The sequence below is a fragment of the Hermetia illucens genome, chromosome 1 (assembly GCF_905115235.1).
Source record: "Hermetia illucens chromosome 1, iHerIll2.2.curated.20191125, whole genome shotgun sequence".
NCBI classification, from domain to species: domain Eukaryota; kingdom Metazoa; phylum Arthropoda; class Insecta; order Diptera; family Stratiomyidae; genus Hermetia; species Hermetia illucens.
In genome coordinates, this window is record NC_051849.1 from 158457562 (window position 1) to 158483223 (window position 25662).

Consider the following 25662-nt stretch of genomic DNA (forward strand, 5'->3'; position numbering starts at 1 on the left):
TCAAACACGAAGAAGAATAAGGATAGGAGAATACAATTTTGAGACCGTTGACAATTTCTCCTATCTAGGGTCGAAAATCACAACCGATAAGAACTACGATGATGAAATCCGCACACGGTTGTTGTCAGCCAACAGAGCCTATTTCAGCTTACAAAGACTGTTCCGCTCGAAACGTCTCACCTAGGGTCGAAGCTGTTCCTGTACAAGACAATGATCTTGCCAGTCCTCACGTATTCCTCGGAGACTTGGGTTCTTAGGAAGAAGAATTGTGAACTCTTGGCCGCGTTCGAGAAAAAAATCCTCTGAAGAATTTTTGCCACATAAAAGAGGATGGACGATTTCGTAGCCTACATAACGACGAAATCTATGAGCGATACCATGACCGTCAGGTTGTGGATAAAATCCGGATCAATTGGTTACGGTGGGCGGGTCACTTAATCCGTATGGATGAGGATGATCCAGTCCGGAAAGTGTATAAGGGCAATATCTATTGTAGAAAAAGAAGACGAGGCAGACCTTGCCTAAGATGGAACGATGGCGTAGGCCAGGACGCCAGACAGCTTTTAGGGATATCGAATTGGTGGACCTCGGCGCAAAACCGGGATGTCTGGAGTTCCTTATTAAGGCAGGTCTAGACCGGATACCGGTTGTTGCTGCTGCTTTTATCTGGCCAGGCTTGGTCAGGGTCAGCCTAGTCAGTCTTATAAGTTTCGTCGGAATACCGAATTCTCCCATGGCCGTGTACAGTTTTACCTTGGCTATGCTATCATAGGCGGCTTTAAAGTCGATGAATAGGTGGTGCAACTGTTGTCCATATTCCAACAGTTTTTCCATCGCTTGCCGCCGACAGAAAATCTGATCTGTTGCTGATTTGCCTGGAATGAAGCCTCTTTGCTATGGGCCAATGATGTTTTGGGCCTATGGGGCTATCCGGCCTAGCAGGATAACGGAGAATATCTTATAGATGGTACTCAACAACGTGATACCTCTATAATTGCTGCACTTTGTGATATCTCACTTTTCATGTATGAGACAGATAATCCCAATCGTCAGGCATTGATTCGCTGTCCCGTACCTTAAGCATCAGTTAATGAACCACTTGGTGTAATTGGTCGCCTCCATATTTAACCAATTCGGCTGTAATTTCATCGGCTCCTGGCGACTTATGATTTTTCAGCCGATGAATTGCAGGGACTGTTTCTCCTATACTTGGTGGTGACAGTATTTGTTCGTCGTCTTCAGTTGACGGGACGTCCGACTCGCCGATGTTCTGGTTGTTCAGTAACTCATCAAAGTACTCAACCCATCGCTCCGATAAGCCCATTTTGTCGGAAATCTGATTTCCCTCTTTGTCCCGGCAGGAGGAGCATCGAGGTGTATAGGGCTTCATCCTGCTGACTTGTTGGTAAAACTTCCGCGCCCGGTGTAGTTGCTCCCTGTACTTTTCTAGTTCACAGACTTGTTGGTTCTCCCAGGCTTCCTTTTTCCGTCTGTGAAGTCGCTTCTCCGCTCGGAGTCTGGAGAGGTCCACGTATGTTTGTGGACCGCTTTCCGCGCAGACCAGGTACTTCTAACAACCATTTCGTGTGACACTGCTAATTGGATCATCCGCAGTCCGTTATCATTTGTATTTTGGTGTAAGCTATGGGAGCCAACTTATCGCCTGGATATGGGCCCCTTCCCTACTTGGCTGTTAAAATCCCCAAGTATGATTCTGATATCATGTCTGGGACAGGCTTCGAGGGTTCGTTTCACTGCCTCGTTGAAGGTATCCTCCTCCGACTCTGCAGTGTCCTCTGTGGGGGCGTGCAGTTTAACCAGACTTATGTTTCTAAATTTGCCTCGCAAGCGCAGAGTGCATAGCCGTTTGTTTATGTTTTCAAAGCCGATAACAGCAGGTTTCATTTTTTGGCTGACTAAGAAACCTACTCCGAGTACATGGTTTCCTGGATGGCCACTATAATATCATATATGGTGTAGCGTTTCTTCTCAAGGAAACTGGGCCCTGTCCAACGCATCTCCTGTAACGCTGTAATATTTATTAATCTCACAAATATCGATATTTCGAGAACCCCTTGTTACCTTCATATATAAATAATTTAATTGCAGGAAACACCGCGAGATTACACTTAGATTGGGCAAAAGGGTTAAATTTGAAGCCACAAATGTGCCAAGTTGACTGAAAATATAAAAAATTGAGGTAAGCGCTGAAAATCGTGTGAAACACTTGCGGCACATTCATCTCGATGGTTATTGCTCATCCGGAGATAGAACTGACATTTAGGATTACCTGCGTTGCGCGCGCCAGGTGGTCTGGTCTATTACATTCCAGACTTAGCTTGCATTAGCAGTCCTCACACCATTACGACGAAGTGCAGTACACTAGGGCTAATTTAAGCCAAATCTAAAGAAACAGCGTATGCCAGCAATACTTGGGCTATGTGGAAGGGGCCCGGTATTCCTACGTCGTCTCCCACTTTACCTCTTAAAGACATTGTACCGTGTTGTTGTCAGGCTCCGAGAATTAGGATACTGAACATCTTAAATTTGATACCAAGAGCACTTTTGGGATCTCCAACGGACCATGCTATAGGTTGGATTCCAAGAAAAACTTCCCTACAGGATTCCCAACTAGAATAGAGAGGGAGGACTGGCGATGCGTTGAAAGCTTATAAATGATAAAAAATGGCCTGGCGAGTTGAACGAGAAGTTTCCTTAGACATGAACTATGTATCTGAATTATGCCGTTTCCAGGAGACGCCAGTGTCTTCCTGGCGGAAATACTGATCATATAGGAGGCTTGGGGTGACTTGTGATACTAAACGAAATATGGCCCTTCTAAGCGACTGGCAAGCTGACATTCGACCTTTCCAGTCAGCGTTGACAACCTCAAACTGATAGTGCGAGGATGAAATGAAGAGCCTAGGAGATGCGCTAAAATTCTGCCTCCTCTAAGAATGTGAATTGGAATGAGTAGGCTGACGAACCGACCAGTAGAGCAGGGCCCGTTCACTGTGCGTCAGTGGGATCAGTTTACATACCGTTGGCTGTATTAGGAAGCTTCCATTACTAGCCAGTTTCTGACTTCAGATGTCACCCACTCCTTGTGCTAAACCGGCCAAAATTTGACCCAAGTACGACAAAACCGTCTTTCTGCGAAATTTCGTGCTGACTTTTTATGCCGTATTTAACAATCAAATTCACATGAGATAAGACGGAATGCTATCAATATTTTCTGACTCCCTCAAACTTCCTAACTTCAAGTCATCCAAATTTAATTATATTATACATGGTCATAAAATTCTATGCTATAACAGAATCACAGCATTCCAAAACAGGCTTGAAAATACAACGATCATTTTAAAATCTATCAAATCTTCATGAGCTTAATTATTGCAGAACTAGATCTAAATCAGAATGCACACACGAAAATCACTGGAAAACAGCTTTGCTTGCAAAGAGCATCATAATCCTATTTCATTCCATAGTTTTCATCCAGCCCCAAAATCAATTTGCATACTCAATCTCTTCCTCTAAGTCCTAAATCTCTTCCTGTTCAGATGCTCATAATAACTCTACTATAATCTTTCAAATTCCATTTTCTATTAACAAAATGATGGCCATCCATCTTAAATATGTGTACGATAAGTGTATTGCTTTGGAAATGTGAAATCATTGGAGCATTATCGTCCGATAAGGCCATCTGTCTTGGATGACACACGAGGACAACACACTGGCTATTAATACACTATCTTTCTAGCTTGTACCATGGACACTACTGATGCATGGATGCTCCAATCGGTGATGACACACCTGGCGTGCCTAAATAGGTGACAGAATATATTACAATATCGATTTCTTAGAATTAATGGTAATATATTATTGTCAACGAGACACCGGGCCGGCTGCTGCCCGTTCCTCCTTCTTAATAGTAATAAGATTGTCGCATTTGCTTTTGTCCTTTGCGAAATCTGAATATGAATTCATGAGAAAGTTATTCTCTAGTTACTTTGCAACGCCTTTGGGAGAAAGATTTGTTTATAAATTATGATCTGCTAAGATTGTCTCAAGGACATAAATCAAGAGTGACAATGGTGCAGTATTAGTACGCCTATAGGATTCTATTTCAACATCCAATTTTAACCCATTTACGGTAAGAATCGGAACTTTGAACATAGAAAAATCGAATCCTTTTAAGAAATTGGGGTTCATATACGATTTTTTTAAATACAATTTTGTTTGCTTCGTATGCTAGTCCCAGACTCCATTTAACAAAAATCATATATGAGTCAATTTCGAATTAAAAACTGTAAATGTTTCTCCAGTACTATACTGAAGAGCAATGCTGACCACATTGCCTCGTACAGTGTAGTGTGGTGTAAGTGTGAACACTGCAGCCATCCATAACAGGGTCCTACAAGGAAGAAATGAATATTACAATAACCGTAGCTAACAGAGATCCTCGAGATGAAGCATCGACAAATAGTTTTCATAATCACCTGAAAAAAATATGAGCGAGTTGGAGGTCCCACGAGCTTAAGACGACGGACTAAACGATCCGTGCAATTCATTAGCTTTAAAATCATAAGTCGCCAAAAACTGATAGAATTATAGCCGACCTGTTTAAATGTGGAAACCATTACGACTGGCAAAAAGGCAATATATGCTCCATACATACAAAGGGTGATATCACGCAGAGCAGTAACTATTGAGATCTCACGTTGCTGAGAACCATCAATAAGATATTTTCCGTAATTTTGCTAGACCGGAGAGCCCCATATGCCCACAACTTCTTCGGACGCACACCGAAAAGCCTTTATTCCAGGCAAATAAGCAACAAATCAGATTTTTTCTCCACACCAAGCGATGAAAAAACTGTTAAATATGGCATCAGTTGCGCCATCTTTTCATGGACACAGGCGGCCAGGGTAATACTGTGCACGGTCATGAGAGAATCCCGGTAGCCCAACCAAGTTAATAAAACTAAGCACGCTAAGCCTGATCAAAGTGCGAGACCAGATAAAAACGGTCGGTTCACTTTCGAGACTATTCACCATCAACAACAGTCTAAGATGACCTGACATGCATGCTTTTTAACCCCGCTATTGAAAAGTGGCAAGCGATGTGGATGTAGATGCAAGGGGCACCATCCTCTTCAAGTTAACCAACTTTTGGCCGATGTTGACGATATCGACATCATGGGAAGAACAATCCGATATACAAAATACCTTCCTCCAGACCGTGCAGGGGACGAGACATCTTGACCTGCACATCAGTGAAGGCAAGGCGAAATATATTGTAGCAAAGCCAAAATCCGTAAAATTGTATATTGCAAAATAAACTACTTAACTAGTGAACTGTAATCCTTCTAGATATAATATTCCCGGTATTCTCAAGTAGCATCAACTTGAAGTTAATGTTGAGTTAGTTGCATTTCCAGAATTGGGACAAAAGCGTTTTGACGCTATCAATAGCGGCGACGCCATCAGCTGAAACAGTGCAATTGTCGGCTTATCTTAATGTGTGACCTATCCACTGCTACTTTCGCCTTTTCTTCAACTTGTCAGCGTGTACCTGACCTGGACGCTGACCGTGTTCTATTTTCGAAGTTTTATCAGCCCCAAAGACACGTTGACGTCACTACACCCACACCGCAGAAAGAACATTAGTACAGGATAATCTCAACTTGATCTCACTGTTAATCTCATAACTACACTTCCGAAGGAGGACCTAGCACTGTTAATACGTCGACCGAGATTAAGTTCGGTGTGGTCTTTGTCAGAACAGACACTTCCGAGGCACTGAATTTGATCAACGCATTCGATGCTTTGCCCATTAATGCAGATAGAAGTGCGTTGACCCATCAGACTAGTTGAATCCATCCTTGTTGGTCAGTGTTTGTATCCTGTTCTACTCCCAGTGCCTATCTTTCTAAATGTCTCTGAGATTTTACTTCGGTGAAGCACATGGCATTTTGCAGGTTCAAGATATTCGGCGTTCCAGGATTATTTTAGTTATTATCTTTGTGATGGCAGGAGGAACGCAGATACCCTTCCAATTGTTGTGGGGTATCAAATGGGGGTACGAACCTAACTTTTCGAATCAGATTTTAATTTTGACGGGTCGTGTAAAGGGGAAGGGTGCAGGAGTAGAAAAGGGTCGATAATTTAAAGGACTCATTCTCAGAAAGTGCGCAAACAAAAAATCATAAAAAAAAATATTGTGGTCCATGTACATGGCCTCAAAATATTTTCCGCCACGTTACCTGGAAGTGCTGAGCTTCCAGATCCATTGTTGTCAATCAAGCTCTGAAGGGGTTTTCTATTGCGTTTCACGATTATTTTAGCAGTTATCTTGACGATAGCATAAATCACGCAAATAACGCTCCAGGTGTCGAATTCAAAACAAATGGCTTTGTTCGCAGTCTTAACTAACATACGCTCTTTAAGAATGACCTTGGATCTTGGTACATGTAGAACTAGTAACTACAAAGGTTACAGGAGCCGCAAGGAAACCTTAAGCGGTCATCAAATCCGTCGAATTTATCGCACTTAAGCGCCATCATGGCATGGCCAAATCGTCTACAAAAGGTAGGACCGCATATTATACTTTTCAGAGGTGTTCTTTTTTGTACATGGCCAAAAACTTCATCCACACCAGAGATTAACAACCTGAGGCATCGACACACCTGGTGGAAAGCACTGTTCCATTGATCCTCTGGGAAGGTTTTATGGCCGCTTTCTTAAGGTAGGGTAAGAGTAGTCCCGGATATGCATTTTCTGAGTTCCAATCGTACCATTCAGCTGGGTGAGTGTGTACGTCCATGGTTGTCCCCTTCTGAAGGCTAAGGAATACAGTTATGGTTTGTCTCCAAGCACTCATCACTTGATATTTTAGAATTGGTTGGAAGTTGATTACTATGCAACTTTCTCTTTCCGATCAAGTTTCCTTGCAAATACCGCCTACTAGACCACTGTCGCGACCTGGTAGGAAATAATTAGAAAAGTTTTGGGAATATAATAGAAGTGTTGATCCTTTGAAACCCTGTTCTCAAGTTAATGCTGCAAAAAAGCTACTGACAAGTCCAAGTCTATCAAGGACAAGCGCAGCGTGCAAAACAATCATAAAGAACATGGTGAGGGCTATCATAATCTTCCGTAACAGGTTGCAGTGAGGATGAAAGAAATTCCAAGGGAAGTCGAAACCTGCTGACCCAATATTGTCGCAGGTCAACCAAATGACCCCTAGCCGTACTGCAATTGAATTATAGCTAAGCAATAGAGTGCGGGGGGGGGGGGGGGCTAGGTAATCAACAGTCCCTTAGGAGAAGAGTATCGAAACCAAAGAGGAACGAAAACACTGAATAGATCAAAGTTCAAAAGAGAGTGAAAGTGCGAATTCGCCCAAAGGTCATTGTTATCTCCAGGAAGGACAATCTGCCATACGTCGAGATATTCAAAAAAGTCAAAGCTGATCCACACCTAAAGGAGCTGACCGGAAATATCAACAGAATTCGTAGAATCCCGAAAGAGGATTTCATTTTCACGCTGTAAATATGCAGCGTAGGCAAAACTCGAGTTAAAAACTGGCTTGGGAGGAATCCTGCAGTCCGTACCCAAAAACATAAGATTTATATACATTTTCTAAATGTACACTGCCTTGAAGGAACAACTTTTGTTAAAAGAACTTAGAGAGGAGTCTATTGTTCGTTCGAGAAAAGCCTATGGCAGTACTTAAACGGCCACAATACAATTACCAGTGGAGGCAGTGAGGAACTTGTTGCCGGCCAGAAAAGTTCGAACTGATAGTCTGTGTTTAAGAAAACAGATCACACCAAAGGGGTGTTCTAGATATCTCATGTTTCGACACCGCGCTAAGGCACGCACCAACGCATTGATCGATCCGACCAATGCAGAAAGTGTGAGAAGTGTTAAATGCCCGGAATTCAGAAAGGCATTGACTGCAATGGGAAAATGAGGTTTGTTGTAGATTTACTTGAGCAGCCCACCTACGAAACTGAAATAGAAGTTGACATTATGAACCTTATAGAAACCGTCACGGTGGCCTATGTGCTACAGATTTGACTGGTGGAGCGGTGATATGGGCGTGCAGTCGACAAGCTATACAATGTACTATGAATTAGGCAATCAGCTGCTTGTGTGGGCGAAAATGGGTGTTGTATATATTTACGGCTGCTATGCGCCACCAAGTCTGACACTGTCTGAATTCGAGGAAATGTTTAACACTTTTGTTCTCGACGCAAGAAGATGAAGTTCTAAGGTGATTGTCAGTGATTGCGGAGAAGCAAATGAAGGGAGGCGCAGTCTATTAGTGGCTTTTACGCATAGCGTTATAGTCCTGGCCAATGACGGTGATGCAAACACCTTTCGGAAAGAAGAGTCCGCCTCAACCGTAGACTGGACTTTCTTCAGCTCTGCGCTGATACATGGTATATGCTGGTGCGTTCCCGAGGACTACACGCAGTTTTTCGTAGAGGTGTGATTAGACCATGAGCAAAGCATGTGACACATCCATGCCTAGGAGATGCACATTCCCTGGTAGAAGACCCAACTACCGGTGGAATAGTGAACTGGTCAGCCTTCGACCAGCCTGTCAGACGAGGGCCGTAGGCAGGATGAATCAGAAGCGAAAAGAGCACACCAATAAAGAAGCCCGTAAAACCATCCAGTGGAACAAGAAAAAATGCTTAAGAGAGCTCTGCTGAGAGGCGGATGGCAACTCGTAGGGTAACACCTAAAGATCCGTAATGAGACGGTTCAAATGCCGTTCATCTTCGCAAATCACGTGTCCTACTCTCTTGTTAAAAATCATCATCATCCTCCCAGCTAGAGAAGGGCACCGACAACTTCCAGCGACCTATGAATGTAAAGGCGACTCCACCAGTCACCAGAGAGGAGCTACTGGAGATCTGCGATAGGACAGGCGACAGTAAAGGACCGGGCTTGGACACAGTGCCGATAAGGCCCTTAATATTGCCGTGAATTCCAGACAGAGACAGAACTGTTCGAAGCGTGCATGTCCGAGGAAATATTTCCTGCAGAATGAAAACGGCAGAAGTTGCTACTGCTACCTAAGGCTGGTAAACCTCCAATTAAATTATCTTCCAACAGACTCATATTACTTTTGGACACTATAGAAAATGAGGAAGCTACAAACGATAGTTTACTACCGGATTTCGAGAGCCAAAGTGTATTTAATACTGGCAGTATGGCACCTAATTCGTGTTAACGCGCCACCCACCAAGACTGGTCTGAACATCGAAGTCGATGGTAGGCGACCAAAAGGCAGGGCAAAACAACGGTGACTTGATACTTGATAGAACTCCATAATTGGCCGACTACTATGGCACATTATGCACAACGCTGTTCTTAATCTTCCAGTCCCGGATGAGGACATCCGGGATGGGTCACGCAAACAATACTGAGCTATATCCATGCGAAGCAATCAGTACTGTTAAGGGTTGGCTAGAGGCTAACACTTGAGGTGGAAGAGCAGAAGTGGCCCTCTTTACCCAGAAATTATGTCCACATTCAAATTATATCATTACTTCCAAGACGGCCATCAAACAATTAGGAGTGATGATACAGGCAATGCTCGGTTGTCAGCAACATGCAGTATGTCTACGACAAAGAATCTGGTGCAAGTATGGCCCTGGCAAGGATGAAGCGGAACCTGGAAGGGCCACGGCATACCTCTAAGTTGATTATAGCCAGCGTGGGAAGCTCGATCTTGCTTTGTGCAGTCCCAGTTTGGTGTAGGCATTGAAGATTTCAACTAATGCTCATAAACTGGGTGCAGTCTACATGAAGACAGCCCTGAAGGTGGGCTCTGTCTTCAGAATTGTCTCAGATGATGCAGCGTTCATCATATCGAGAATGATGCCAATTGACATCTTTTCAGATCAGATGATAAACATATACAACGTGAAGCTTTTCTCTCCTTTATCGCAGGCGAAGGGGAAAGGGAGAGATCTGTAAATAAATGGAAAGAGCGTTGGGAATGTCGGCGGAGTGTCGGCGTTGGTCCAAACTGTCATGAAGTCCCCGAAGGCCTAGAGCATGTATTCTTCAACTGTCGAAGATTTATGGAAGAAAGGGAGAACTTAGAGGAGATTCTTCGAGAGGAGCTGGTACCAGAAAATCTGGTGCGAAAAATGCTACCGTGTAAAGAGGATTGAGACGCGTAGAGCAAACTGCGAAAGGCAGAGGAGACGAAACAAGCCGGGACACGGAAAACTGGACGTTTCAGGTATGAAAATTTTTGTGTATTTCTTTTTTGAAGAAATTTGAATGTGCATTTGCCCTATTAGTACGTAGCATGTAATATATGCATATATTATATGAGAAAATCTACTTTCGGGTGATATTAACATTCAAAGTATTAAATTCGCAAATAAACGTCAAGTTTGACCTACTATAACTTTGTTACCAATGACGCGATTTCCACAAAATTTAGTGGGATCATGCTCTATATTATAGCCTACATTACTGGAATTGTGGTGCTAGGATGAACTTAAGGGGGGTTTTGTAGCCAATTACTAAAAATTATGGTAATATACTATTATTGACTTTATTTGAACAGATATCGGTATGTAAGGTATTTCGGAGGTACTAGGTACCATATAGTGGCAATCTCCTGTTTTTTTTTGAGTTTTTTCTGGGTAGTTTCTGAGAATGATCAGTTTCGCGCAAAACTGGTAAGTTTGATCTGTTATAACTTGCGCGGATTTCCGCGATACTATGCTCTATGTTGTTGGGTACTCCCAGGATAAACTCATGGGGGCTGTCCAGTCCACTCCAAAAGTTGGTAATACACTATTAGTTTATTTGAATAAATATCAGAACGGGACATAGTTTGAAGTCACAAAGCTGTATTCGGTGAAGAAAAATATACATCACCCTTTACATGCGTGAGGAGCCCCCTTTTAAATTCGACGTAAATTTATGTTACTGAGGTTCCATTTTTCCAATATGTCCACCAAATATGTTTTGAATCGGTGTTGGTGATTTGGAGAAAAATGGGTGTGACAGACAGACAGTAGACAACAAAGCCTTAGAACCTGTTTTCTCGGTGTTAGTTAGTTAATTATCTAAAAATAAGTTTAGGAACACTTAATGATTGGAAGTTGCATTGTTCACGTTATTGAAAGTGAACCTGATTGCAACGACGTTGTCAGCAACTCGCTTAAAAAGGGTGAATGCTTCGGTAGAGGCTCTTCGAAGCAAATTGTATCGTGATTTGGCGTAACAAGCCTAACTAGGCTTCATTGACCAGAGAATAGAATAGAAGTTTTCTATTGCTCCGCGCTGTTATTGTTTTCTTAGCCCTAGTAATTAGGCAAGTGAGTTGAATTCCATTAGAGATCATGCCACATTCAATCTGATTATAAATGTTAAGTTACAGGACAACAGTTACCCGTATTTTCAGCGAGAGTTCAATGTCAGCTTTGTGGAGCAGATTGTGCTTGGCCAGTGGGGTTTTTTCTTGAAACTTTGGAAAACATCGAGTAGCCTGAAGCAGTCAAGGAATACCACGATATTTCCGGGAAGGGAAATGTGCCGTCCGTGCTAAACCCTGAGTGTTTTGGTAGCGGAACAGCCGCCCGTGCGAACTGAGAAAGAACTGCAAACTAAACACTGGCTCACTTGATGAAAACTATCAACACATTTCCCTTAATTATAATACGCTCCACGTGTTCGCGTTCGTAACGCTAAGTACGGTCACATGAAGGACAAACACCAGCAATGATGACATTCCCGGCAAACCATTTCTAAAAGCAGATCAAAGAACAGTCACAAAAGAGCACGAAAACACAGTAAAATTATTCTATTTTCCTGATAATCTTTTGTATGCCACCCTAATGACAATAAAAGGTTATACTTCGTTTATTATTAGTCAGTGATCGAGAACTGGCGAAATAAGCATGTGCTGTGACTCATGAAAAGGCACCGCGAGAAACACCATCCTCAATACATTGCATTTATGGATCTGGAGAATACGTTTGAGTATTTGTTATATAAACTCATCTGGAGTGCTTTGCGGAACACCTAATATCAGAGGAATTCAAGCGCCAGGATAAACTGCCATTCGAACCGTTCCTTGTCTTCATCAGTATTCATAAAGCAAACGCCCCCTCGCCATTCCTCTTTGTTTTTGTCATGCACTGTCACAAGCGACAGCCTAAAGCATGTATTCTTCAACTGTCCAAGATTTGTGGAAGAAAGGGAGAACTTAGAGGAGATTCTTGGAGAGGAGTTGATACCAAAAAATCTGGTGCAAAGAATGTTACCGTGTAAGGAGGATTGAAATGCGTACGCAAACAGCGAACAGCAGAGGAGACGAGGAAAGCGCGATTATGTAGACTGGGTAGAGAAGAAAAGTGACAAAGCTAGAGTAAGCTGACTCCGCTCCGTTACATAATATCTTAAATGGTTCCAATAAAATAGGCACTATTACTGTATTGACAGGCTATTGAGCGGGGACCTAACTATAACTGAGCGATTTAAATATCTCGTATTTATGCTATTCCCCAATGTTGAAATGATTTCTGAAATTCTTTCAAACATCATCGCAACTTGGACGATATGATATTCTACAAGTATTGTCCCTTTTGATCGGCGCATCAATGTTTCAAATCTAAAATCTATAGCAATGTCGTCAGCCCTACCGCCCTTTATAGCCAAGAGTCCTGGCCGACTAACAAAGACAATGAATGGCGCCTAGCGATAATGAAGGCAAAGGTGTTGGTTTGAATCACTAACGTAACATGTGCTGATTACATCCGAAATGAAATCTGTGATGGATATGGGGATGCATCCATCGTGGAAGAATTGCAAGAGGAGCATCGCATGGTCACGCCATTTCCCTTGACAAGTACTTACTGGCTAAGATTGCCTTCAAGGTCGAAGTCAATGGGAAACAACAATAATTTGAATTTTCTGACTCTATCTAGAATAGCTAAAGACCGAGAAATGGCGAAATGACAACTCTGTTTCTGAGCGAGGTAAAAGCCAAAAAAGATGTAATACGGCAGAAAAGTAAATAGCTGAGAAGAAAAGTCCACACGAGGAGCCCAAGCACAAGTCTTAATGTAAAAGCTTGGTGAAACCAGTTAAGTAGTTACTAAGTTGCACTGACAGTTCACTGACTGTTAATTTTAATAAAACTAAATAAAATATGCAATAAAAACTATAGTCTCCTTTTTGCTAGCTTTAGTTTGGGGTGCAATGCGCAGAATTTGTTTTCCTGTGCATTTTTTTAGACTCAGGATTAAACTAAACGTTAGTTTTGTGTGTCGACGCAAAGTGCAGTGTGTTGGGAATGCGTTTTCTTATAGTAATCAAAAGTACTCTGACCGCAATCTTTAGAAGCGCCAAAGCTGCATACGTCCCGTTCTCCGATTCTACCAACAAAACCAATGGACAAGCGATTATCCTGTAATTATCGAATACAAAAGAAAATGCCTCATCATCGTTATTTTCTCATTCTTGCGGATGCAACTGGGTTAAACAGACAACTTTCTCTGCATAAAAAACGGGGTGAGCAACTCCCACTCCCATTCTTAATTTGAAATAGGACAAAGCCAACAAAAAACAATAATTAATCTCGCTACAAACCATTTGTTCTAGAAATCACATCTTTTTGATTTCGTACTAAGACACTGGGGAAACTGCCCCGTTTCTGCCTCCCTTCAAGGATTTACATCTTTTGTGTGGAAGCTATTGTCGATATGGGGGACTATGGAGCTATCCTTACTGGCGGAATTACTCTAGGGAATGCCCTTCGCATTTAAGATTCACGCCGATATAATTAATAAATGTCATGCTTTAATTAAAATCTTGTGCGCTGTATTCCGTCATCTACCACATTCGGCCCGTATATTGGAGGCAGTCGGAATCTTGGTAGTGTTTTTGCCTCCGTTTCTGCGTATATTAACTATGGGGCAGTCAAGAACTTTGTCACAAGGCGATGTAAATAATACAATGGGCATAGTTGACATTTCTTGGTGATTTAATGTTAGCATGAAGGTAAGTTCAGATGGAATCTTCCTAACCAATTTCCAATGGCTTCGATGCCACGTTTATAGCGTAAGAAAGGGTTTACTGAATATTTAATAATACAAGATACATTTTTTGGTCCGAAAAGTTTCCTATTACAAATTTACAAACTGATGACAGGCAAGCCTTTGCAAGTTTGAAGAGTTGAAAAACAAGATTTTCCATATCAAGCTGGCTTTTTCTGCTACGCATGCATTGGAAACACCCCCCATTCATGATTCGAAATTTATAAATTTTCCTCAATAGTCGCTTCGCAAAAGTAAAACCTACGCTTCCGAACGCAAAACTTTACGCTTTGAACTCACCTTAACTCCATGCTTGAAGATTTTACTATTTTTCTTATAACTATCCTCTCCTGTGACATGTTTTGCTTCTTTCACATTGACTGCTCCAAGGGATGGTCGTTGACTGGGTTGTTATCAAGGTCCGTTTAATGCTGTCGTCCTGCATCTTAACTCAAATCATCTCCGTAAAGACAAGAAGCCATCCGTTCTTCACTAGCAAAGAAGCGACAGCAGCAGTGGCATTAAGTTAAGGAGCAATTTTTCACAGGGAATAAGAATATATAACTGTCACTAGGAAAAAAGGAGATTGAAATACTAAGAGGACTTGGGAGTAGAGATTTTGCCTACAGATGCCCGAGGGAATAATGCTTTTTGCTCGTTTTGATTTCAGTGATTTCCAGCCAGTTTGATTTCTTGTGCTTTGTGTACACCAGATAAACTCCAATAGAACCTGAGGACATTAAAGCTTTACGTACATTTAGTAGCGTTTAGTAGGTTATCATGAAATGCAGAGGATTATGTAGAAGCCATTGGATGGGAATTTTCCACTACGAGAAACCACAACGGCCATTCATTAATGCCGGAAGTTTTTACGAGGCCGTTTTTCAGAATCAGGAGCATCATTCTGCCTACCTATGATTGATATATAGGAGTACTATTGCTGAGAATGCTGATCATCAATTTGGAACGTAGGCTTTCCTTTGGAATAAACGTAAATACAACAGATGATTAGTAAAATAGGAAATGCTAAGAATAAGAGAAACTATTCATTATTAACGACGCAACAACCGGTGTAGACCTGCCTTAATAAGGTAATAAGGAACTCCAAACATCCCGGTTTTGCGCCGAGGTCCAACAATTCGATATCCCTAAAAGCTGCCTGGCAGCCTGGCCTACGCCATCGCTGCATCTTAAGCCACGTCTGCCTCGTCTTCCTTTTCTACCATCGATATTGCCCTTATAGACTTTTCGGATTGGATCATCTTCATCCATACGGATTGAGAGGCCCGGCCATCGCAATCTGGTATGGCCCGTAGATTTCGGTGTTATGTAGGCTACGGAGTCGTCCATCCTCAAGTAGGGTGTCAAAAATTCTTCGGAGAGTTCTTCTCTCGAACGCGGCCATGAGTTCACGGATTTCATCGTCATAGCTGCTATCGGTTATGATTTTCGACCCTAGATAGGAAAAATTGTCAACAGTCTCAAAGTTGGAGTCCCCTATCTTTATTCTCCTCATTTGACCAGTGCGACTTGATGTTGTTGGTTGGTTGGTGCTGACGTTGCCACCATATATTTTGTCTTGCCTTCATGGATCGATCTGGATGAAGACAGTTTGTACGTCTCGGGTCGTTCTTCCCATAATGTTGATATCGTCAGTATAGGCCAGTAGTTGGATGGACTTACTCAGCATCACCGATCACTTTCTCCAGTGCCAGGTTAAAGAGGACGCAGGATAGGGTATCCCCTTGCCTTAGACTGCTGTTGATGTCGAATGGTGTTGAGAGTGATCTTGCTGCTTTTATCTGGCCTAGAACATTGGTCAAGCTCAGCCTAGTCCGTGTTAGCAATTTCATCGGGATACCTCATTCTCTCATGGCCGTGTACAGTTTTACCTTGACTATGCTATAGTAGGTGGCCTTAAATTCGATGAAAATATGGTGCACTCAGCAACGTCATACCTCTGTAATTGCTGCACTGCATTTTATTTCCCTTTTTGTGCATGCCTCGTTGCCATTCGAAAGGCAATGATTCGCTGTCCCACACCTTTAGTATAAGTCGATGAATCGCACCACATTTCGGCTGTAATTCCATCGGCTCCGGACTGTTTCTTCCATGCTTGGTGGCGGCAACATTTGTCCATCGTCTTCAGTTGGAAACAACTCCAGCTCGCCGATATGCTCTGGTTATTTAGCACATCGCTCCAATATTCCTATTCTGTCGGAAATCAAATTTCCCTCTTTGTCTCGGCAGGATGAGCATCAAGGTGTATAGGGCTTCATCCTGGTGACTTACTGGTAAAACTTGTGCGCCTGGTGCGATTGGTGACGATGCTTTTCGAGTTCTCTTGCTTCTCACAGACTTCCTTTTTCCGTCTGTGAAGTCGCTTCTCTGCGCGGCGAAGTTCGTGGTAAGTCTATTCGCGTGTCTGCATCCTTTGAGAATACAACTTTACTCGGCATGCAACATTTTTTCTTTCCCTTGCTAACTTACATTCATCATTGAACCAGCCGTTTCGAATTTTTTTTTGACTGGGAACAAGTATTTTTATCACCATATCAATGATAACGTTCTTCAGATGATTGTGGTGATCATTTGTTGATGCTTCATCTCCAATATCTCTGTTGACTGCAGTTATTGGGGTATCAATTTCCCCCACACAGGTGTTGCACACGGTTGTGGTGTGAATGACTTCAGCGTAAACTCTCACCTGATTGTTAGAGGAGATCCTACATGGTGTTGTTATAGAAGCCAGGAGCACCATGCCAAAGAGATAGTGGTCCGAGTCTATATTGACTTCCCTACATGTTCTGACATTCATCGAGGCTGAGAGGTGACGGGTTCGATCAGCACGTGGTCAATTTGGTTGAAAGTGCTCCGGTCTAAAGAAGCCCTCGTTTGTTGGTAGACCACTTTCCGCGCAAACCAACCCAACGTATCTCCTGAATACGGGCTCCGTCCCTGCTTGCCTGTTAATCCCCAAGTATGATTTTAATGTCATATCTGGGACAGGCTTCGAGGGTCCATTCTACTGCCTCATAGAAGGTATCCTTCTTCGACCCTGCAGTCTCCTCTGCCGACGAGCGGACATTAATGAGGCTTATATTTCTAAATTTGCCTCGCAAGCACAGAGTGCATAGCCACTCGCTAATGTTTTCAAAGCGATATGACAACATCTAGTATCAGACGAACTCATGCGTTGGATTAAATTGCTCTATTACGATCCAAAAAGTAAATTTCGAAGTGTCTGTGTTCATCAAGGAAGTGCCCCTCACCATTCTTCTTTATATTTCTAAATTTGCCTCGCAAGCACAGAGTGCATAGCCACTCGCTAATGTTTTCAAAACCGATAACAGCAGGTTTCATTTTTCGGCAGACTAAGAAACCTACTCCGAGCACATGGTTTGCTGGATGGCCACTATAATATATGGTGTAATGGCTGTTCTCCAGGAGACGGCTCCCCGTCCAACGCATCTTCTGCAATGCTGTTACAGCAGCCCTATATTGGGTATCGGCTAGCTGGAATTCTCTCGAAGCAAAATGCCTGCTGATAAATATATCATCATTTCGGGCAACCTTAATGGTGATGTAAATGGAAAGGCAGACGGCAACAGGTGTCATGGTGGAAAAGATTTTGAGCTTGCAAGTAGAGTGGCGAGGGTATAGTCGATTCTACGGGCACCCACGGCCTTGAACTTGTGAATCTATGGTTCATCAAACGATTTTCTCATCTTCCTTCAATTTTTAGTGGGAATAGTAGAACGCAAATCGACTGTATTCTCATAAGACGCCGACATTTTACCACCGTCACTGACTGCAAAGCTGTTTCCGATGAGACCATCGCACCTCAACATTGACCGTTGATTACCATCCTGCAAATCAAGCCATCAATAAAACAGTGTGAGGAACGCATTGACGATTTCATAAGAAGAAAAAAAATGATCCCACTTACACGATTATGTGGACGAATCGTAATACCAAGTTAATGACACGATTAGCAAAGCCGCCCATGCAACCCTCGAGATATTTGGCTTTGGAATGACGTAGTTGCAAGAATGCCAACAGGGAAGCAAAGAAAGTGGTCGCTCCTAAGCGAGAAATCTCTCTACAATAAACTAGACACTGGATGGATGGCGAGGGAGGTCTATACCGACTTGTCAAAAGCCCACCTATGTTGCGTTAATGACAAGAACGGTATTTTGCTTACCGACTGTCAAGTCGCGAAGGATAGATGACAAGAATATTTCGAGCAGATTTCAATTGAAGAGCTGAAGTTGAGGAAGCAATAAAACGAATGCAATGGGAAAAGCAACAGGACCTGATAACATCGCATCGGAGCTCAGGAAAGTGAAGAACTGGGACCCAACACTGTGGGCCAATGAATTCTTCAATCGGGTTATTCAGGAAATAAAACACCATCTAAAGTACCACAGTTCCAATATGGAAAAACAAAGATAGTCCAGCAGAATGTTTAAACTCACGTCCGATCCAGTTACTTTCCCATACTATGAAAACTTTTGAATGCATTATTTAGAACAGTATTCCCGAAATCATCGAAGTAACGGCGAATCAAGCCGGATTTGCTAAGAACTGCGGAACTACTGACGCAATGCACGCTGCGCGATTACTCAAGGGGAAACACCACGAAAGGCATCGCCCTCTTTACATTGAATTCCTGGATCTAGAGAAAGCGTTTGACCGCATGCCACACGAACTTATCTGGTATGCTATAGGACAACATCTAGTATCAGACGAACTCATGCGTTGGATTAAATTGCTCTATTACGATCCAAAAAGTAAATTTCGAAGTGTCTGTGTTCATCAAGGAAGTGCCCCTCACCATTCTTCTTTTCCACAACTGGTGTTCTTTGTGATCGACGTATCAACGCAAGTCTCAAATCTAAAATTTACGGCAATGTCGTCCGTCCTGTCGCTTTCTACGGCTTTGAGTGTTGGCCAACTACAAAGGACAAAAAATGGCGTCTTCCGGTAATGGAGACGAAGACGTTATGTTGGACTAGTGGCATGATATGCCTTGATCACATCGGAAATGAGCACAGCCGTGATCCATATGGGACTGCAGCGATCGTGGAAAAACTGCGATAGTATGCACGCGTAGTCTGCGCTAACGAGATTTCACCTGCCAAGATTGGTCTAAACATCGAAGTCGATGGTAAGCGACCAAAAAGCCGAAAGAAACAAGGGCGGATGCTGATTTGGAAGTATGCGCCTGCATCTAGATTAGGCCCTAAACAGGACAAAATTACGCAACCGATCACGACGAGGGGACCCCGCTTATGAACGGGACAAAACCTAAAAAGAGAGAAAAGGAACTTTATTTGAGCAAAAAAAAAATGTTACACCCCCAATCTTTTGTGGAATTCAGAAATCGAGGAACTGCCTCAAAGCATGGAGGCATTCTTAACACAGAATAATTCGAGGAACTACACGTGTAACACCAAAATTCGAGGCAAAAATTGCAAGTAGCTATCATGAAGAACAAACCCCGGACATTTCAAGCGGATGTATACCAAAGCTTGTAGACTTGCAGCACTGATGAAAGGCACAAATGGTTCCCGAAATATCGGTATATGCTGGTATAATTAATAATACTAGCAAAAAGCAAAAAGAAGTATTAATTATTGAAACCAACTTAATTGCAAGATTACATGTCAATACAAAAGCCAATTCTGGTCCATGGGGCAATGCATGCAGATCGGTAATGTTATCACTAAAAGGCAAACGTTTCCCACCGATTACTTGTAAGTTGTTGCCGAAAATAATGAACACTCTGTTCCCAGAAGATGTGAGCTATACGAATCTTCCTGTGCATGTAGACTTAGACGAAATTCCTGTAGCGGCAAACGAGATGTTGAAAAGAGATTGGTTCAATACAGGACCCAAGTGCCGTATGGATTTCCAGCAACGCTTTTACCTCGGTTGAGATTTCATCTAGATGATAGAGTTAACCCTATCTTTTTCAATGGCTATCTTTTTTCCTGGCAGGAATCCATTTTCAGATCACGCGGAAGATTTGGAAGGAGTGGAGCCGACAACGATAGCGCCGGTGTGGTTGACATGTTTTTCTCGTTTAGGCAATAATGACAAGAAAGTACCATGTAAAATGTGGCAGCCTACTGCGATTCAGGCAAAAACCAACGATAAATGTATTGCCTACGAAATTGCAGGTCACCCTCTCCCCCTGAAAAAAAATAGAAGTCGAAGGAAATTAACTTTACCTTAAATTAGAAAAAATAGTTGATAAGGTAATAAATTTTATTGGGAAAACTAACGCTAATCGGAAAATCAATATTTAATTAAAAAATATGAGTTACACTCAGTAAATTATTTCGAAAGGCAGATTAGCAAGTAATTATTTCGTTAATTCCAATAAAATTACTTTAAATCAATCGAACTCTATAAGAAAGCTTCAAATGTTCATCCCTACTTCCTATTCAAAGCTTTCTCCACTCACTAAGCAAACATTTTTCAAGAAGTTATAGAAAGGCATAAAGCACCAACAAACGACCTCACATATTGCCACATATTGGCTTACCGAAATGGAATAGGGAATGCATTGGCAAACATCGCAACCCAGTATAAGCAGACCTCCCATCACTCAACTCTTCAATCGTGAAAAATGCAATTAAATTGCCTTGTAACTCTTTGTGTCCCGGGAAGCAAAAAATGCAGGTCAAAGAAGGAATAGCACACAATTTCGCCTTCATCATCAAATCCAATTACATGATTGCATGCTTGGCGGCCAGTGCTGCACTTCTTGCACTATAATGCCTCGCCTGATGCAATAAAAGCTTCCGTTTCCATTGTTGCCATTGGCCCTCGATATAGACCGACATACTATTCCAGTGAATATCCTTACAATTAGAAAATGCTGGCCATTTATTGGTTACATGGAAACGCCATGGGTAAATCTGCAAGATTTCAAGGGATAAGATTCAAAGCACAGTGACGGAGGTTTGTGGCGGACAAACTGAATGCCAAATTTGAAACTTCCAAACTATCATACATATATATATATACATGGAGTTCAAAACATTGTTTAACTGGTTTATTGTGTAAAGTAATTCGAAAACTTTATCTTATAAACTTCATAGTCTGCCAGATCGAACATTCGCTTTGAAGGACCACGCAGGATGAATTAACATTTCTTCAATGCATACATGTAGTATTTCAATTAAGAAATTTCATTTCCTTCCAGCGTAAGCCCCAGAATAAGTCCTCTGCCCTTTTGACAAATATTCTACCATATTGGGTTATCCTTCTCTCGAGTTGACCAAGCCAGTATCTTCCGAAATGAAACCGAATTGGAATCGGATTATAATTTGCTTTTCCTTTATTTGAACTGAGATAATTTCAATAGTTAAAGACTTGCTCTAAAAGGAGTATAGGATGGGGAAATAGCAAAATCACTGAAACAATCGTCTCATAAAGCATCGCAAAGCCAATGGGACTGCCAACATAAGCACCGAACTGGCTGGTGCCCGACGCATTAGCAGCGCTAGAGTCGCTTTCGCTACCCTGTGTAAAATTTGGAAATGCAATTATCTCGACACCCCCCCCCCCTTAAATCCAAGGAAGACTGTGTAACTGTATGAGTATTCACAGCTCACACCTGCTCACCAAATTTCGTGCCAATCGATGCGGCCGTTCCTGAGAAAAGTGTGTGTGACAAACAGACAGACTTGCGGATTAACATTGTATCGATTTTAATATGGTTTTGATTTATACAAAACTCTAATAAAAATTAAATGAAACCCTGTGTTCAAAAGGAAAATAAATTGATAGTGGGGAGCCCATTTAGAGACCTAAAGCCTTGAAAAAAAAATTTTAATTGTCTGTTGTATGCCTCAAAACCTAGGTTCATCATTAGGAAAAAATATATAGCGCAACTTGACGACAGAAATTTCATAATTTTTTAAATTATTTACAAGCTATATCCTCGTCGTTGATAATAGTCAAACCAGATAATATTCTTCCAAATAGAAGAGAAAAGGACTCCCCACAGATTCAGACATTTCTGACAGTGAAAAAAAAGGAAAATAGTTAGGATTCTGAAGAGAAGAACATCCATGTTAAGTACGATAATCGGAAATGGAGGCTATAATGGAATTTCTTTACCGCAAAACTATTGATATGGAGGTATAAGTGAAGCGAACCTACGATTTGTGTACTACACATTGCGAATGAGTGACGATTTCATTGCCAGGTATAGCACCCAATAGGATCCACTATCCAAGGATAAATTACAAATGGAATGCTTTAGACCTACCTGAATCTAATCTAATCTGAATATGGTCGCGAGGCTTTCAAATCACCATGTAACAGATCAAGCCACTGTTGCCTCGGTTGGCTCATCAGTAGTTCCCCATCGACTTCCATATTCAGACCAATGTTGACAAATAAATTCTCTTTAGCGTTAGCACATGTTCATACATCGAAGACGCCTTTTTGCAATTTCTCCACTCTTTGCAACCTCATATCGAGCGGGGATATCCTTATTTCGTATGTGATCAATGTGTGTTATGACACTGACCCTTTACTGCTCCTTCACGGTAAGGCTCCGTTCATTGTCTGGACATTTGATATCGCAAGTGATAGTATCCACAACAAGAACAAAGGGGAGTGTCGAGAGAGCGCTTTGTTAATGATCACCGACAAAGATACGAAGTGGGTTTGATATACCCGCCACACTTCGAACTTTACTTTTTCTATCGAGGTTAAGCAATTTAACCCAGCGCACCAGTTCTTTTGGCACTAGGTGTTTCCGCAAAACATAGAATATGAGTCCATGGAGCACAGCCAAACGGCTTCTCTAGATACAAAAATGCAATGTAAAGAGAGCGATGCTATTCACAGTGTTCCTCCATGATGAACCGCGCATCGTGTATTGCGTCAGTAGCACCGCAGTTCTTGACAAACCTGGCTTGATTCGCGGCTATTTGGATGATATTGGGAACATGGTTGCAAAAAGTTCGTTGAAAAATCATCATGGTATGGGACAGGAACTGGATCGTACAGTAATTTGAACATTCTGTAGTACTACCCTTCTTTTCCATATTGGTACGGTCGTCCTCTCTTGCCAGTCAGATGGTGTTCTACCCTCCTCTTAGTGACCCCAAGGATTAGCCCGCTTTACGGATCGCGTTTATAACTTGATTCCAGGAATGTTCGACATTTGTAATGGTTGATAACCGCGTAAGTGAGATCATTTCTTCTTTTTTCTCAATCACCAACATTTAAAACACGGCGGGTCAGTGCGCTTTTCACGCTGTTTTACTTTTTTTTTTTTCCTTTTCCGAAGGGTTTTTTGAAAATCCTCTAACTTTCCAGTGAGAGACATATTTATTTTGCTCAGACTAATTTACTGTCGTTCTTACGCCGTCCATGACTCAAAAACCCATGCCTCTTCTCAACAGGACCGGGGCCGTCCTGCGGAGTCAACTGAGGTAAACGCACTAGAATTTCTTCGAGTCTCTGAGTTCAACATGATCATTGTTATGATGCTTTCAATGATATTAAATTTTCTTGGTCGATCTCCAGCGGGACCCGTCACTAAGAGAAATCGCATAAAATTTGTCATAGTGGCCTAACTTCAAAAATGCTTTATTTATCTCTTTCCTTGATCTCAGCATTTTATTTTTGTTTTATTGAGGATAATACGAAATACGTAACCTCAATCGTTCCTCCTTCACCTGAGCTTGAGACCAGCATGCTATGTAAATAACAGCGAGTCTAAAGCGTAGAATTTCCAAAGGACACTCAACACAATGAAATGATGTCAAATATCCTAACATTTACAAAGCCTCATTCAGTATACGTCAAAAAAGCATAATATCCAATCCAATGCCAGCCTATCTGTCTGTGTTTTCGAAAGCGGTGGAAATATTCAAATGACACCTGACCTGGACAGACCAGTATCTATGGAATTACCGACTAAACTCACCCCTACACCGCTGCCTCATGGAATCACTATAAGATATCACAAGGTTGACTAGTTAACTAACTTTAGCTGGGTGTTTCCTTCAGTTCGGGGTCTTCGTAATTGCACAAATTTCCTGGTACAAGAAATTCAGTTAAAAGTTCGTCTAGATTTCTCCTTTACCCTCCTAGTGAGAAAACTGGAAAAAAGCAACCATTTTTCGAAGGCAGGGATAAGCTTGTCGCTTAACAAACAGTTTTTAGCGTTCCCAATGCTGTCTTCATTTATTTATTTATATCTGCATAATTCAGCATAACACACCGGTGTAGTCTCCTCCACTAACGTTCCACAGCAGTGAGAATAGTATGGAGCTCCATGAGGTCTCAAACCAGAGCTTTCTTTCTGCCAAATAGCTGTTGATATTTCCAGTGGAATATCTCTCACACTAATCTCCAATTGTACGGATTGAGTCCATTTCTCGCTGCCAAGGCGACACAATATTTGCTGGTGTTATTGATTCGGCCACCCGCATTATCGGCCGAAACAGTAGCCAATTTAATGACACCGATGATTGTTCTGGTTTAGTTATAATAGTTGCTTCGTGTCATGTTTTTTAAAAATAAAAACCTCCTGCTATCAAGATATTTATTTCACGGATACATCCATATTTCGGAAGCTAAACACTCGCTTCTTCAGTATACTATTTAAGCCAAAGCATTGAACAAGGGGTAACGTACTTATCTTCTCTGGTTACTGCGAGAGTTGCCATCGTACCTACATCCTCTTAAAAAGCCGTCAATGCCCCACCCTTGCGGGGGAAAACCCCCTGCAAAATTATTAGCAAGGGGGTAGGGCTCGTAACCAGCGGAAATAGACAACGTCTGAGTAGTCCTACCACAATTTGATAGATGCCCCATCTAAATTAGAGTTTCTTACAACATCCTTGCACCGATGGATAGTCAGCTTCATCTTTTTCGAGGCTTGTCATTTTTCCACTAATCGATCTTAAGGGGGTACCCCGTTGAACAGTTCACCTGGCTCAATGATTATTTGATCGGACGCTGGCTAGTTTATTATTCCACATCTGTTCTTCTGCTAGAAACTGTGCAGGACTCACTTGAATCGACTGCCACACTATCGGCGGCCGTAGGTTCAGCTTTGCAAACCCTTCCTTCCTCCTGCGAACTACTGCAACGCATTTTAATGCCTTTCACAGGCTTATATATCTGTCAAACTGAACTTACTCGGAAATGAGGCCGATATCATAAAATTAGTGGTGAGAATATGTGGTCTATAAAATCCTTGCATGTAGCAAAGGACATCACTTTCCCATGAGATTAAAGGGGGTGGAGGGGGATTCCCCAAACGAGGAAAGGATTCAATTAGTACTTTTGAAAATTTGCATAATTTTTAACATCGGTAGGAAGTAGGAGATGTTGAGCTCAGAATGTAGGTATCATAAAGCGAAGCAGGCCTCGTCCCCAAAACCTATCTTGAGGAAGATTATCGTGATATGCCCCAATCAAATCTAAGATTTAATAAACAACTGATTCCGATATCTATCAAACAAAGGTAATAACAAATTACCACATTTTGAAATTACCGCCCTCTTAAATTCATCTTAAGAGTGAAAAAACTAGGA

The 25662-nt window shown here is 42.0% G+C and overlaps 1 pseudogene; it reads right to left on the reverse strand.

Moving 5' to 3' along the window:
* The window catches only part of LOC119646343, a 128349-nt pseudogene extending 103130 nt beyond the window's left edge, over positions 1-25219 (reverse strand).
* Between the last annotated feature and the right edge of the window lie 443 nt (positions 25220-25662).